This window comes from Arachis ipaensis, chromosome B02, assembly GCF_000816755.2.
Source record: "Arachis ipaensis cultivar K30076 chromosome B02, Araip1.1, whole genome shotgun sequence".
Lineage (NCBI taxonomy): Eukaryota > Viridiplantae > Streptophyta > Magnoliopsida > Fabales > Fabaceae > Arachis > Arachis ipaensis.
In genome coordinates, this window is record NC_029786.2 from 69,170,681 (window position 1) to 69,186,098 (window position 15,418).

Sequence of the window (15,418 nt, forward strand, 5' to 3'; positions counted from 1 at the left end):
ACAATAACTGATTTTACCTTTATGGAGGGGTCAGTCTTGTAACACTCTAATTACCCTAAGCCTTATCTCATGTCGTAAAGCAAAGGTTAATCAGAGGTTATGACAATTCTAAAGCTTGATACATATTTATATAGAAGGAAATGATATATTCTAGAAGCCCGATGAAGGATTAAGCTCAAAAGCAGAGTCTAAAAAGCGCAAAACGTTCATACGAAGCTACTCTACTCGAGGCACAAGATAAAGATATAAGATAACAAAATATAATTATATAAGAGAGTATAATGATCATAAGATACTAGCCACAGCACGCGGAGTTTAGACCGACTAGTTGTATACAGACATACAGAGTTTTGATAGGTAAAACAGCATATACAAAAATATCTCTCATAAAGTAAGCCTCTAAGGCAAATAAAATACAAAAGTGAGAGTACTAATAAAAGTAAGTCAAAAGACTCCGAAACATGATAAAGGTCCTCTGCTCTGTCACCATCAAGCAACTCACCGAGGTGGGTTGCGACCTGCATCTGTAAAAGCAACAACAAAGTATGGAATAAGAACCGGAGGTTCTCAGTATGGTAACAGTGCCCAGTGATGTAAGATATAAGACTCCAGGACGCCAGAGGCAATCCTAGAACTTCGTATCCATCACAAGATTCATCTTAAAGAATAACTAAAACATTATAACATAACTTAAACCAAAATATAATAAAGGGGGTAATCTAACTTAGTGGATTTCTAAACTAACAACTCTCCGCTGTCCCACAGCCTTCACCAACCTATCCTCCATGCGATCCCATCGCCACCGCCTTCCGAACCTCCTCAATCTCAGTAGAAAGCACAATTAATACAATGCAAGTAAAATACAAGTATAAGCATGTATATCAAGTAATTCAAATAGGCAATTAGGCATGTTATATAATTAAGCAAACAATACAAGTCGACAAAGCAAACAGACAGATAGAATATGCACATGATAGATGCCTGTCCTATTGGCTGTAATATCACATTGTCGGTTCAACTGCCAACCCGACACATCTCCATGGAGATGTCGCCTTTCGGTCACGTATACAATGGGTACCCCCTAGGGATATCGTGCCCCAGCCCACGGTCCCGGGATATAGTGCCTGCGCACACTCTTGTAATTCCGAAAGGATGCGAGCAGGATACTCTGCTACAGACCTCACATCTCAACGTAAGAAGGACTAACCACCGCCCTTACGCCGCCGCCGCGACCTCGACAGGTGGGATCCAACCGCTGTCCCTGCCAGGCGCATAGAGTCTCAACAATCTCATTAAAATGTTTCATCAGTAGTTTTCGAAATCATTTCATTCAGAGCTCATTAGATCACTACTTTCACAATTCATCATTCCAATCTCATTAGTTCACCTCTTTCACAACTCATTCCGAACTCATTAGTTCACCATTTTCACAATTCATTATCAATAATCACCCATACCATGCCCTCTCACTCAACCAAAACCAGCCTCAGTACTTCAAAAACCTAGCCTCCGTTCTCTAACCCTTTACCAGAAATACCGAATTAAACCACCTATGACCTTCTCTATGTTTTGACATCCAAAAATAAGCTAAAGAGTCTAAGATAAGTGTCACGGAGGTTTACAAGCTTGCCGGAAAGGTGAAACCGTTAAAAACAAGGTTTTTATTGAAAAATAGGACAGTGTACGTACGCACGCCCAGGAGAATTTTCAAGAAGTGTGTGTAAGCATAGAGGTGTGCATACGCACAGGAGTAAAACTTTCCATTCTGCTTGTTCACACAATGCGTGCGAACGCCCTCAACAGAATGCACCTTCCAGCGTGTGCGTGCGCACATGGCTGTGCGTGTGCATAGCTTGCAAAATTTTGTTGGTTGTGTGTGCGCACAGAGTGTGCTAGCTCTCTCAACAGTAGCCATATCTCCGTGTGTGCGTGCGCACAAGGATGTGTGTGTGCACATTTTCAAAAATTCACATGGTGTGCATGCGCACAAGGCTGTGCGTGCGCACACAAACCAGAAAACCACAAATTCTGCAGTATTCACATAATTCAGATTTCAGACACCAAATTTCAACGATGATATCTTTCTCTTTAAAATTCAGATTTCTAAAAAATTTATACCATTTTAAATTGAATTATCTTTATTTTGATATAAAAATCATTAAATTTCAAAAACCGTAGCTCAAGATATGATCCGTCAAAGTTAGCCCAAAACTCATTTTTAAAAAAATTTTACAAGTTCTCAACCTTCCAAATTTCCAACCAAAACCAAACCAAAACCTCACCAAACTCCAAAACACATCAGATCTTACCCTTTTTATATCTCAATTCACCACTTCACCTTATACAATCATCAATCCCAATTATCATTTACATGATGCTATAATCATTTCTCAACCAACACTTTAATCAATCATCATTCCACCATTACCAATCATCATAATAAATCTCATTCATTCACAATATCAATTTTCAACACTATTTACCAATATTAACATCATTATTTATCCAATTCATCAAAGGCATCAATCCATCATACATCATCACTCACCAAGTTCACCAACCAAATTAATCCAATCCTATCGTATGGGTCACTAGCCTAAGTGTCCAGAAATATTATATATTACATAGAAAAAACCAAAACCATACTTTGGCCAATTCCCAATATGCACTAAATCATCAAATTGACCTCCACCAATCTTCCACGAGCTCTCAACTCAATCAAGCCACCAAGTCCACTTTCAAGTCACCAACATTTTCCACACAACACCAATTCAAGCTAGAAATTACACAAATTCCATAAATCAAACCTAGAGTTTCATATATACACAAAACCACAAGAGATCAAGCATACTCACCTTACCAAATGTGGATTGGGTCAAAACCCAATAGGAATCAAGTGCTAGAGTGTACCTAAACACCAAAAATCACAAGATTTTACTCAAAACCAAAATCAAAACTAAATTTTCGAATTTCACAAGGGCAGAAAACTGGGCAAGGAATTTCAAGGTATTACCTACATAAGTGAAATAGAACTAACGAGCTCGGTGAGAGTTTCGCGTAGCCGCTGACAGCACGTGAATCGGAGCACTATAGCTCGAGATATGGCCACCGGAAGTGATGAATGAATAGTACCGTTTCTCTCTTCTTCTCCTCTTCACTTCAGCCACTCAACCCTTGTGTTTGTGTGTTTGTGGCTGAAAGGTTCATTAAACGGGGTGTTATATATGTTGGGCTTGGGCCCAACTTGGACCCGGTCTAACCCGTTAGCATTTTCAGCCCGTTTGGCCTAACTTTGGGCCAAACCTTTAAAATTAGTGTCCAGTTTTTAATTCTAAATATTTTTCTAAGATTTCCTACTGTTTTTATTATTCTTGCACAGTACCAGAGAGACTTAAACCAGTTCAACCGGTTCATCTGTCGGTTCGCAGTTTTACTCGGTTTTTGCAGAAAATTACATTTTCCAACTCAGAAAAATCTACTGAGTCCAAAAATCATATTTAAATTCTCTAATTCACATTCTAAATTTTTTGATCCTATTTTGGGCAATATTAATTATTTAATTAAACGGTTAATTAATCGCGGTTCTTACATTCTCCCCACCAAATAAGAAATTTTGTCCCCAAAAGTTGGTTTACCTATCATCTTCATTAAACGTCCCCTTAACTTAAACTTATCTCTCACCATTCCTCGTTTCATTCCTCCACTTCAGCTCAAATTCCTATTTACATCTTCTATTCTTAATTATAACTTCGTATTTTAACTGAATTCAAACCTATATCGTACTTGTCCTTCTCACTCTTAACTCCATTAGATCAACCTCAATACAACATTTAGCATTTCAATTCAATGCCCTTCCAAATCTATCTTCCAAATAAATTAGTTCTTATTTCAGTCTAAGCCCAAAGTCATCATGATCAAATATCGCAATCCCTATATTCCCGACACAACAATTGCAGTCAGTTATCACCCAAATCTAATTTATTCACCTACCCTCATCTTCACAGCCTATCCCAACTCATTCTAATCTTATAGTCACAATCAAACTTAGCTTCTTAAAGGTCCTTACATACCTTAACTCACTAAACTCCTCAAGTATTTAAACCTAAGATACGTTTAGTCATCGTCCTACGACCTTTACTCACAATTATTATGTGATATTGCATTCCATAAGCTTCTGCTGCGCTACTCTGATTTTGGACAATATTAATTATTTAATTAAACGGTTAATTAATCGCGGTTCTTACAAGTCTCAACCAACGGCTTTATTGCTTCTGTAATTGTATTCGAATTCAGCTTCGAATGATCCTGAGAAATGGTGGCTCTGGTATAAGTGTGATTACTATTATACCTCCTTACAACCCAACAATATTTTTTGCTGATCATGCTAACCTTAATCAGCCAATCACAACCTGACCCATACTGTGTACACTTGGCATAAAATATCAACGGTTCTGACTCATACAACCGGTAGTCTATACCTCTTCGAATGGTACAATCTTTCATCGCCATAATAACAGCTTCCCTAGAACTGAATTCCATTCCCACAGCAAATTCACTATCTGCGACAATAGAAATTTCTACCACGACGACAGCCATACGATAAATATTTAATACATAAATATTTAATAAGTGAAATTAAAAGTAAATCAACACTCACTACATCAGTCTTAATATAATTAATAAACACAATACTAATTAACATTTATCTAAATCAATAACTAACTAAAAATATTATTATCTTAAATTTAACTAAATAAACAAATAAACAAATGCTAATTAAGTATATTTTCCGGAAATTATTATAAATTATTACAAAATTCTAATCATTCGTATGAATATAGGCAATTACGTACCTGCATTCATATATTCCGGAAACTCCGGAGCATGCATGGCTTTCAAATCCAAAGCTCGCATGAAAGATGGCTGGTAGGAGCCCAGTGTCCGTTAGGAATTTTCGCATAAGATTATGATTCCATCGATGGTATAGTTCCCAACCGACGAACAACTCCCGACCAAATTTTGGAATCAAAAGACGTCACTATTCAAAATCAATATAAATTCCGGGAGTTTGAATTCCTGGGTCGTCTCCCAAGGACTAGTGATCAATGAGTGTGTAATTTCGGTTGTGAAGGCAACAAGATTTTCAATGAAGATATAAACAATTAAAGGAATAAAAGAACATTTAAAATTGCAAGTAATGAACAAATAAAGAAATTAAAGAACTAACTATGTAATATGGACAAGTAAGATATGAAAGTGATTGATGTATGTATGTATGTGTGTGATTCAAAGCATAAGTGAAATCTTGGCTTGGGATGAGCTAAGGGTCCTTTCCTTGTTGGAACCATAACTATGACAATTGTAATGAATTAATCTCACTTAGTTAACCCTCACATCAGAGAGTAGATCAAATGAGCATAGTTGTTCTTAATCCATAAATCCTAACTCACTTGCTAATTGCCTTAGTAACAAGTTAGCGTTGGTAGAAACAAGAACAATTAACAATCCAAGGATTATCACTAAATGTTGGACATTCCAACTCTAGGAACCCAATTTCTCATTTTCCCCATGCCAAGAGGTAGAAATTTAGCCCATAATCAAAATTGACATTTCCACAAACACTTGGTGGGCATAAACATTAAACATGGAAAAATTGAGAAAATGCTTGAAACTATGAGCAACAAATGATCAAATTCAATAATAGCAACTCAACCAAACATATAACAATCATCAATCATCAAAATCATCAACAAGAAATCAAAATTGCAAAAAGTATATATATTAACACTATAACTTTAATTACAAGAAAGAGTATCAAAATTGTAACTATAAAGAGTAGTAATTAAGAGATACTTACAATGGAGGCTAGCACAAACCAAGATCAAAAATAGAAAGGACACTTGAAATGTAAAACCCTAATATGAACCCTAATGGTGTTGAGAGAAAACTTAGAGAAAAACTAAAACTAAAGCCTCCTACTCTATTCTAAAAACTACCCTAATGATATGCTATGCTTCTATCATGTTTGCCCCCTCCAATATGAGTTTTTGGTATCAGAATTGGGCCTCCAAGCCCCTCAAAACGCGAGTCACGTGCAATTTTAATGAAGGATGTGCGGGCACCTGTGCGTACGCACAGACGTGTGCGCACGAACACTTCGCCGAAATCTCAGGTTGTGCGTACGCTCAAGGGGTTGTGCGCACGCACACTTCGCGATTCTTTGGATGCTTGTGCAATGCGCCAGATGCTGTGCACTCATATACTTGGCTCTGATTTGCTACCTGTGTATGTGCACAAGGGCTGTGCGCACGCACACATCAATTTGTTCTTCTCCTTTATTTCTTCATGTTTCCTCCTCCTTGCATACTCCTCTTCCATTCTCACCGAGCCATTCCTAACTTATACATCTGAAATCACTCACAAACAACATCAAGGTATCGAATGGAAGGCAAATAGAATAAAATTGATTAAATTAGGCACAAAAGAGCATGTTTTCACAATCAAGCACAATTTAGGAGGAAAGCTTAAAAGCATGCTATTTAATAGAATAAATGCAGGTTTATATGATGAAATCCACTCAATTCCAACCAAAAATTATCATAAAATATAGATTCATCAATGGCTCCTCAAGCGGATGTTCGTTTGCGAGTGCATTTGCCACGTCAGTCACATTTGGAGCCATAGTGCCGTCACTTTGATCTTCGTCTCCGTCTGGACCAACAACTTCGTATTTGCTTTCAAATTTTTCCTCACTGTCACTATTGTAATCTTCCCGTTCAATATTTCGGTTGGTTTCAGATTGTTCGAACTCAATATACAACTCAATGAACGATATCTGAGCGCGACTTTCAATGTACATTGAAAACATCTCTTGCATGCTCGCTTCATCAGTTACATATTTTGTTTGAAATTGAACAAATCCACCAAATACCGGTATAGGATATCTGTATAAAATACATGATATTTTCCTTAACACTACAGAACCTATCTTCTCACAAATCCCACCTTTTAGTTCTTCGAATGAGATTGTGAATGGAATAACAATATCTAACGGATTTTCACAAATAAATTTTACTCCTTCAGATGTTTGTAAGAAAATCTAATCGAAATAATATACTTTTAGTAGAACTCTATCATCCATTTTTCTCACTCATATGAATATAAACTTCACTATCAATTTTTTTTTTTACTTTATACGAACTAATAGAAGAACCTAAGGGAACGAGTAAGCTGAGGGAAGAAGAAGAAAACAAGAAGAAAAGAACAAGGAGAGGAGATCTGAGAACCCATCTACGAGTTTCACACACACATATATACATATACATATATATCAAATCGGACCCACCGATTTGTACTCACAAATTCAAATAACACTTATAGTAATCAAATCGGACGGTCCAATTTGACTCTGGCGAAATAAAAAAAAAATTCTATATGGAAATCAAACGGTGATAAGTGGATATCTTATACACTTTTTCTAGTTGTTTTTATATTTTTTTAGTTAGATTTTATTAAATTTTACTATGTTTTAGTGCGAAATTCATCTTTTGGATGCTACTTTGAATTTTTGTATTTTTTCTATGATTTTAGGTGATTTTTGGGCAAATTTGGCAGAATCTTGTTCAGAGCCGAAGAAAGGATAGCAGATGTTGTCAAATCCTGACCTCCGTGCATTTCAATGAGCATATCTTGAGTTACAGAGGTCCAATTGGCACGTTCTCAACGGCGTTGGAAAGCTAACTTTCAGAGGTTTCTATCAATATATAATAGTCTATACTTCTCTTCCAGAAATACTGCCCAAAACTGGCGTTGAACATCCACATATGGAGTTCAACGCCCAAAGAGGAGCAATCCCAGTGTTGAACGCCCAAAACTGGCGTTCAACGCCAGCCAGGGAGCTGGGACCAGCGTTCAACGCCCAGAATCTAAGTTGAACGCCAAGCATCAGTCCAAACACTCACCAAGTGGGTCCCAAAGTGGATTTTAGCACTCCGTAGCTTATTTTATTTTCTTTTTGTAATTTTTAATTAAAAACAATATCTTTTAGGTTTAGTGTTAGAGATTTTTACTATAAATAAGAGACTTCCTTCCTTATAAGGATCACGCCTCCCCAAAGGGGAGGATCAGACACATTACTTTACACTTTCTTTTCTGTTTTTTCTATAAATTATGAGCAACTAACCCTCCTAGGTTAAGGTTAGGAGCTCTGTTTATCTCTATGGATTGATATTTACTATTCTATTTTAATATATGTTTGATTTAATTCTAAAGTGTGTTTTCGTTCTTCATCAAAATAAGATTGGGTATGTCCCTTTCTCTACATGGGTTCTTGTGATATTGGGAAAAAGTCACTTGAGCTATAGTTTGAAAATACTCCTCCTAAACCAACAAGTTATCTGGGCTAATTGAGATATGTGACATATAATCTCGTTAGTTATGGGTAATTGAGGTTTCTGTGGCACTACTAGCTTTCTGAACTTCATCCTCTAATCCGAAAGATCCGACATTGTCTGTGGCGTTTTGAGTAGGATCGGAGGAAATTAATTCGCTGAGAGGACAAGATTTAATTACTTACAGTTTGCCATAGAATGAGTCAGTCATTGTTAAAATGGTTAGTGAGAAATATTAATTCTGAAGGATAAATATCTCCGAGGCTTTAACTGTTTTCTCATTACTGTTTCTACACCAATCCTTTATTGCTTTTTTTATTGTTTTGTTTTATTCCCCTATAACAACAACTTCTTTTCTGTTTTGCCTGACTAAGAAGTGCAGGATAACCATTGCTTGCTCAATCCAACAATCTTTGTGGGATCAATCCTCACTCACCTGAGGTATTACTTGGACAACCCAGTGCACTTGCCGGTGAAGTTGTGCGAGTTCAATTTCGCGCACCAAACAGTCCGATTTTCTTCGCCAAAATTCAAATTTTCCCTCTTACACAAATCGGACCGTCCGATTAGTGAGTTTAATTTTTTTCCAAAAAAATCGGATGGTCCAATTTCTTCATCCCTTGTTTTAGAAAAAGCTGTCCCACATCTATGTTTAGCCCCCACATCCTCCATAACAACACAAAAACACACATGCTTTTTATATTTAAAAAAATGAGCCAAAATATGTAATAATCAAAGTGTGAAGGAAAGACGTGTATTAGAAAAAAAAAATAACGAAAAAATGACAAATTTGATGACTGACACGTCATCACACCATTATACATGGTCAAACTATGAGATGATACGTGTTACAAAAAATCCATGTCATCAAGCCACGTCAATACGTTAATGAAAAATGGATTTGAGACTAATATAATACAATTTTTCAATTCTAGAGACGTAATTGATACAATTAAAATTTTAGAGACGATTTTAGTGCACAACCACTTTGAGAATTTAGTAGCTGCGGAACTAATGATCCCATTTACATATGCTTAATTGGAAAAGAGGAATAAAAGACAAAATGTATATGCAAAAGTAAAAATTTTTAGTTATATAATAAAGGTAAATTGTATAAAATTTTAATATTTATATATACTGCATCGGATTTAAATTCATATATAATTAATAAAGTTTGCCTATTCTTAAAACATTACATCATAATTTGCTAGTCGATGAATGAAAACGAAAAAATTTTAAAATTAATGATCCGATGTACATCTGGTTAAATAATAATAAAAAAAACAGAGTAATAAAAGACACTGTCTATATATGATATGCATGGGGATGAAACAAATAAAAAAAATGATTAAACGCTAGAAGGAGGGCTTGAACCTCCGACCTTGTGGTTAACAGCCACACGCTCTAACCAACTGAGCTATTCCAGCTTACATTTAAATTTGATTTTAGGACTTTATAACATCTATCTTTCCTATATTATTACCTTCACTTTTTTGCTGCCCTCCAAAATGTAGGTGACGTATTTTAAAATGACTACAAGTTTCAAATTTTTATATTTTAATTATATAACTTTTTCAATTAGTTAAATTCTAGTTCTAGATTAAAAGTAAATTAAAATTTTTATCTAAGAATATTTAAAACATCGTTTATAAAATTATCGTTATTTCCACAATCGTTTCTTTTCATTATCGTTGTTCATTTATCTCTCACCGTGATTTTTTTCTTTTTTTTTTTTCTTTTTTGTTATATATTATTTGTTTTGTTCTCTCTTTTTCTAGTTTTATTCTTTTTTTTGTTATTGCTCCCTTTTTTTATTGATGGTAGAGAATTTTGGAGGTTTGACAACGTGATGATAATGAAAAAGCTCTTTTCTCTAATTTTAGAATTCGTAAAGAAAAACAGATATACCGATAAAAAAATAAAAAGATAACAAAAAAGACAAGGATTGATATTGAATGAAAAATAATAAAATAAAATAGATAGATTAAAATTGAACAGAAAATAATCACTGTATCTTTTATCTAATTTTTTAATATAACAAAAAAGAGATTTATCTAACCTTATTTGACCATATCTTGATTTCATCAAAAAAATCAAAAGTAGAACTCTAATTTCTATTTATGTTCAACCACGCAATCAAACAACACAATCATTAATTCAGCGCCAAAGTTCAATCTCAAATGTAGCACGCTAGGACAAACACAGGCAAGGCAGATAAGGAAAGCACAAGTAGGCAGCAGTTACAGCAAATAGTCCAAGTAGCAGTTACGAACAGTTTAACAATTAGGCAAACCAAAACAAGTTCAAACTCGAGCAAAGCATACAAATGCATATGATGCATGCCTGTCCTATGGCTGATGAGGCTCATCTGTCGGTTATCCAGCCAACCCGACAAGTCTGAATTGTACTTAGACTGTCCCCCGACGTGCATCCCCAAGAGTCTATGCATAGCTTTTTCTCAAATAATCAATATTACTCAATGGGGGTAACATTCCCGGGAATTTATATAGTGCCCGGTCACACACTTACATCGTAGGGTCAACAGAGTATCGAGTTTTCAACCTGGTACACGTGGTGGCAAGCCACGGTACTTAATCCAGGGAACCTCGTATCTCAGATATTTCAAATTCATAAGCCATATAAATAATTCAAAGATCTTATCTCAACATTCTTAACATCATAATCATTCATCAATCCAAATCTCATTTCCAACTTCATTCAAAAACCATATTTCAAGGAAAATCCTCATCAATTCTCATCATCCTTCTTTCCATCCCATTTATTAACAGTCCTAATTCAAAACATAATTCTTTTTTTGATAAATAAATCAATCTTGAAGCATAGAACGTTTAAAAAAACAAATCTTTTTATTTAACTACTTCAAATAAAACTTCCAATTTTATAAAATTTCGACAGCATTTCCTTTAAAACTCGGACACTGCCACCCTTTTCGGGTCCCATCCAAACATTTCTCAAATCCTTTCTCAACCATTTCCAAATCTCAACACTTTCCAAAATTCAACCAATTCCATTATCAAATTATTTTCAAATCAGACCAATTCCAATAATGAAACCCTTTATAAAGTCAAACCAGCTCAAGTATTAAATTATTTATAAAATCAGACCGACTCAAAATCAAACCGGTTTAATTTCAAACTAAGAAAAACCACTTTTCATAATAATCAAGTAAATAACTTTCCAAATCCATTTTTTATCAACAACCGTACTTCACTCAAGCAATCAAGCACCCAATAATCCAGTCCAACAATCCATTACATCCACAAGACAAATCTAATCACATAAATATATCTTTTTGCATCAATATCTATTTATCACAACTCTGTAATGTAAATTAGATTTTAAGAAAAATCCCTACCTCAATTTAGTCAAAGCTCAGTAGTTAGATTCATCAATTCCTCTTTTGTTTATTTTCAATTTTACAGCAGCAGCAGCAACCTTGTTTATTTTCAGACAATATCAACAGCGGCATCAAGAATCGCGGCAACAACACTTTTCTGACATAAATTGGAATTTAAAGCGAAATTGATATTGAGTGGAACAGAACGAAATTAGTAATGGAACATTTACGATAAATTGAAATAGAATCAAATAACCTCACCAAGAGAAACAAAGCAGCAGTGACCCTCTGAACCGATCAGGCGGCAGCTCCGGCACTCCCCGAAGCTCCGGTGGTTCAATAACAACCTTAATTTCGACGCGCAAATACCAGAACCCAAACCTGCGGTACCAGCATCTCAAAATCTCCAACAGATTGCAACGGAACATTGATTTCAAGAAGTTTCAGAAACAAAGTGCTTACCAAGAAGACAGGGGTTCCGGCGGCAGTTTCCAACATACACAGGCTTCAAAGGCGGTTTTCGGTGGCAGCAGCGCTCTCCGGCAGCAGAGGCGCGGTCAGAAGTCGCGGCCAGAAGCTTCGGAGGCAGCAGATTTGATGAGGATGGCCGGCGATAGGAGCGGCAACTGTGCGCGGTGGCTGGACAGGTCCCGATCCTCCCTTCCTCCCAGATCTCTCTCCTCTGCCTCCCCCATGGACGACGGCGCTGACAGCTGCAGCAACGGCGACGGACTTCTTTCGTATGGCATAAAGTTATAAAGGATATAAGTGTGATGCGAAACAGAAGTTACAAGATAGGCTTGATGTACAAGATGATATGTTTCAAACATGTGATGGTAAAGCAATGCGGCAAAAGGTTATAACACAAGCTGGGGTTAAAATGATGTGCTTAACGTCCACATACTGATCTTATTTCAACTTTAGGGATTCAATTATTCAAACTTCAACATAATTTATCTCCACCATTTCTTAACCGTACTTCATTGAGCAACTCATCCGAAAGTTCTCAACTTTGTTAAACACTTTGCAATCCTTACTACTGGTTATAAGTCCCACATCAACAAAACTCTTTCACGTAAAACAAGGTTTCACAACTCCCTGTGATGTCGTACACTTATGAGTTTTACCTTTTGCATTCACCAAACGTGTCCTAAAGGACTAATGTGTCGTTTACTAAGTCTAATGGTCGCACAAAATGCCAAAACTAATTTCGAGTATACTCAGAAGGATAGTAGACCATAGAAAAGGAAGAAAAGTGACAAGGACCGTGTTCGTGAAAATTTGAAAGAATTGCTGAAATCACAAGTAGACAAGGATGAACAAGTAATAAAGAATGCTGGAAAGAGAGTCAACTAATATCTTTAAGGGTAACTCTTGAATCGAAGGAATTTGATAAGACCAATAAGATAAAAGACAATGCAGCATTTTGAAACAAATTCAAGCCGAGTCAAGTAAATATGAGGTTTGCAGAAGAAGTATATCCAAACCAAAGACAAAGTTTATAGAACTTAAGAGTATGGTTAAAAATATTTTCAAATGCATTGTTCATAAAGAATGGAAACTTAAGGGAAAATCATTCATGTTCTAAAAGAGAAAATGGGTAACAAACATCCTTCAAAAGAGTAATAAAAATGTAAATGTGGCATTATTTCAATATAAATTCAAGTGGAAATAGATTACACAAACTTTGTAAATGGAAAGATTAATTTGGCTAAGAGCTAAATTGTATTTTCTCTTCTTTTTTAAGCATGTATGAAAACTATAATCTTGTTGGAAGAAAATCTGAGATAAAGTTTTACTCATAAAAGAAAAGATGATGTATTACAATCAGACATGTTTAAATCACATAGAAATTTTCAGAGTATAAGGTAAAGGACTGTAAGCTAAATTGAAAGCGATTTTATTAAAACTTCAATAGATGTATCACCCCAAAACAAGTTCAAATCACACCAAAGAGAGGCACTGCTCAAGTAAAGCAATTCTAGTCAGGGACAACTTTGCATAAAAATAAATCGAAACTTGTTTAAAAAGGTTTAAAACAAAACCTCAATAATATACTTGAAGTCACAACTTTATAAGGATGTTCAATTGGGTCTTACATCCTACCCACCTTATAAAATTTTCGTCCTCGAAAATTGATACAAAATAAAAGAGATTTCATATTACTTCACTCTTGAACTTATTTAAAGAAAAGGTAAAAAGTTCTCAGTATATATATTCATATAGTTTCAAATACCAGAATTTTCGTATGGCACAAAATTATAAAGGATATAAGTGTGATGCGAAACAGAAGTTACAAGATAGGCTTGATGTACAAGATGATATGTTTCAAACATGTGATGGTAAAGCAATGCGGCAAAAGGTTATAACACAAGCTGGGGTTAAAATGATGTGCTTAACGTCCACATACTGATCTTATTTCAACTTTAGGGATTCAATTATTCAAACTTCAACATAATTTATCTCCACCATTTCTTAACCGTACTTCATTGAGCAACTCATCCGAACATTATTTCAATATAAATTCAAGTGGAAATAGATTACACAAACTTTGTAAATGGAAAGATTAATTTGGCTAAGAGCAAAATTGTATTTTCTCTTCTTTTTTAAGCATGTATGAAAACTATAATCTTGTTGGAAGAAAATCTGAGATAAAGTTTTACTCATAAAAGAAAAGATGATGTATTACAATCAGACATGTTTAAATCACATAGAAATTTTCAGAGTATAAGGTAAAGGACTGTAAGTTAAATTGAAAGCGATTTTATTAAAACTTCAATAGATGTATCGCCCCAAAACAAGTTCAAATCACACCAAAGAGAGGCACTGCTCAAGTAAAGCAATTCTAGTCAGGGACAACTTTGCATAAAAATAAATTGAAACTTGTTTAAAAAGGTTTAAATCAAAACTTCAATAATATACTTGAAGTCACAACTTTATAAGGATGTTCAATAATGTTAAGATGTGCTAAAAAGGAAACTAACTCATTTTAAGAAAGAAACTTAAATTGAAGGATTTCAATTAGGATTCATAAAAGCATGTCACTCATAGAAACGAAAAGCTTAAGAAAAAACTTAACAACTTAAAAAGTTGATTCAAAACTTAAATTTCTTCAAAAGAATTCAAAACCTTTTCAAAAGTGGTTCAAAACAAAATTCTGAAAGTATACTTGAAATAACACCCTCGCAAGTATCATTTAAGAAGATCACGATGTGCTTAAAACGAAATCAGCCCATGGAAGAAAGGATCTTTAAATTAAGGGAATCCAAACAAGAACTCACTGGGTATGGATTATCAAATGAGTTTTCAATTAGTCTAAAGGAATACAAAACGCGCCAGGAAGACAACTCAATCAATAGAAAATTCTCAAAAAAGAACCTTTGATTAAAGAAAGACAAATAAAAGAACAAATGGTGCATTAGATGGAAACAAATTAAAGTTGACTCGGATGAGAATGAGTTTCACAAGAAATGGAAAACTAAGACTAATGGTAACGTTAAAAAAATAAAAGAGTAGTTAAAAACAGAATTAAATATGACATCCACAAAAATAAAAAGTTTAAGAAAGAAATTGGTCCATTCATAAGAATAAAGACATGAGTCCAACATTTTTTTTTGTAAGAACAATAATTGCATAAATAATATAGTATGCTAAACCAAATTCGAATAAA

At 34.9% G+C, this 15,418-nt stretch overlaps 1 long non-coding RNA gene and 1 other non-coding gene across 2 annotated transcripts; both read right to left on the reverse strand.

The window, feature by feature from the left end:
- Nucleotides 1,007-12,316, reverse strand: LOC110267791. The gene is made up of 3 exons (XR_002355704.1): nt 12,211-12,316; nt 12,020-12,129; nt 1,007-1,035 (listed from the first exon to the last, which is right to left on the reverse strand). It is a non-coding gene; the product is annotated as an uncharacterized LOC110267791 (long non-coding RNA).
- Nucleotides 9,744-9,817, reverse strand: TRNAN-GUU. The gene has a single exon. It is a non-coding gene; the product is annotated as a tRNA-Asn (tRNA).